The following is a 2,254-nucleotide window of genomic DNA, read 5'->3' as shown; positions in this document are numbered from 1 at the left end:
AGAGAGACACAGCGAGAGAGGGAACACAAGCAGGGGGAGTGGGACAGGGAGAAGCAAGCTTCCCGCGGGGCAGGGAGCCCAATGCGGGGCTTGATCCCAGGACCCTGGGATCATGACCTGAGCTGAAGGCAGACACTTAACCATCTGAGCCACCCAGGCGCCCCCTGCTTTTTATTTCTGATCATCACTGCTAATATATACAAGAATTAAGGATTTTTGAATTTACCTTACATCCATCTGCCTCACTGGACTTTATTCTAACAGTTTTTTTAAATTAATTAATTTATTTATTTATTTATTTATTTGAGAGAGAGAGAAAGAGAGCACGGGGTGGGGGGGCAGAGGGAGAGGGAGAGAGAATCTCCAGCAGACTCCCCGTTGAGAGTGGCCCCAACGAGGGGCTCTTTCTCGAAACCTTGAGATCATGATCATGACCTGAGCTGAAATCAAGAGTTGGTCACTTAACCAACTGAGCAACCCAGGCGCTCCTATTCTAATAGTTTTTCAGTTCATTGGCTTGGCTTCCCAGAGTGCACTGCTGAAAATTTTGTCTATACCTTTAGAATACATATATAGCTCCTATTCGCTTTTCTCCATATCTACGGGGCATCAGAGGAATATTGCATAAGAGATCAATATGGGCATTTATTGTTAAATTCCATATTTTAATGGAAATGTCTAATATTTCACCATTAAGAGTAATGTTTTCTATTGGTTTCTGATATGTAGTCATTGTTGTTTTTGTTTTGTTTTGCTTTTTCTTGAACTCACAACCCTGAGATCAAGACCTGAGTTGAGATCAAGAGTAGGACACTTAACCAACTGAGACACCCAGGTGCCCCTAGTTTTGGTTTGTTTGTTTGTTTGTTTAATCAAGTTAAAGAGATCCTTCTATTTCTAATTTGGTAAGAATGTTTATCAAAAAATGAGTTTAACTCTTTTTTTTTTTTTTTAATTTTTTTTTTTTAAAGATTTTATTTATTTATTTGAGACAGAGAGAATGAGATACAGAGAGCATGAGAGGGAGGAGGGTCAGAGGGAGAAGCAGACTCCCTGCCGAGCAGGGAGCCCGATGCGGGACTCGATCCAGGGACTCCAGGATCATGACCTGAGCCGAAGGCAGTCGCTTAACCAACTGAGCCACCCAGGCGCCCAAAAAATGAGTTTAACTCTTCCGGTCGCGGTGGGCAGAGGGCAGCAGCCGAATGTTGGCTACCAGAGTGTTTAGCCTAATTGGCAAGAGAGCAATTTCCACCTCACTGTGTGTACGAGCGCATGGAAGCGTCGTGAAGAGTGAAGACTATGCTCTCCCGAGTTCTGTCCAGGGGACAGATAGTCTGTGACTATCCCCTGCCCGATGTGGCCCCCGACAAGAACCTCTCTGCCAGCCTGAAGGCCTTGAAAGAGAAGGAGAAGGCTCTCCACTGATGAGAAGGTTGATTATACCGCATCCCGTTCAACGAGAGCTTTGCTGAAATGAACAGGAGCACGAATGAGTAGAAGATGGTTGTGGGCACCACCATGTTCTTGGGCTTCACCGCTCTCATTCTGATTTGGGAGAAGCACTATGTGCACCTCCCAGCCCGCACACCTTTGAAGAGGAGTGAGTGGTCAAGCAGACCAAGAGGATGCTCGACATGAAGGTCAGCCCGATTCAGGCCTTCTCAGCCAAGTGGGACAATGACGAGAACGAGTGGAAGAAATAGGAGCCTGCCACTCACCCATCTGAGCCTCACCCTGTTCTGCCACCTCCATGCAGCTCAGCATCTTCACTGGAAACCGTTATGTCGCAGCACCAGTGCTAATAAACGAGCAGTCTACGTGAAAAAAAAAAAAAATGAGTGAGTGTTGGGGCACCTGGCTGGCTCAGTCAGTAGAGCCTGTGGCTCTTGAGCTTGGGGTTGTAAGTTCGAGCCTCACACTGGGTATAGAAACTAAAGAATTTTTTTTTAAGGGTGTTGACTTTTTACTGCATGCTTTTTGGGCTCTATTTTTTTTTTTTAAAGATTTTATTTATTTATTTGAGACAGAGAGAATGAGAGAGACAGAGAGCACATGAGAGGGGGGAGGGTCAGAGGGAGAAGCGGGCTCCCTGCTCAGCAGGGAGCCCGATGCGGGACTCGATCCCGGGACTCCAGGATCATGACCTGAGCCGAAGGCAGTCGCTTAACCAACTGAGCCACCCAGGCGCCCTACTCTATTTTTATGAACTATTTTTCTTTAATGAGTAAGTATGGTAAATTATATTAATAGA

The 2,254-nt window shown here is 45.8% G+C and overlaps 1 pseudogene; it reads left to right on the top strand.

Annotated features, from left to right (window-relative positions):
* The first annotated feature begins 1,205 nt into the window (after positions 1 to 1,205).
* LOC110593252 lies at positions 1,206 to 1,706 on the top strand (annotated as a pseudogene).
* Positions 1,707 to 2,254: the final 548 nt, after the last annotated feature.

Source organism: Neomonachus schauinslandi, chromosome 15 (genome assembly GCF_002201575.2).
Source record: "Neomonachus schauinslandi chromosome 15, ASM220157v2, whole genome shotgun sequence".
NCBI classification, from domain to species: Eukaryota; Metazoa; Chordata; class Mammalia; order Carnivora; family Phocidae; genus Neomonachus; species Neomonachus schauinslandi.
Note: the sequence above shows the minus strand (reverse complement) of the source record. Positions and strands in the feature narration are given on the sequence as shown.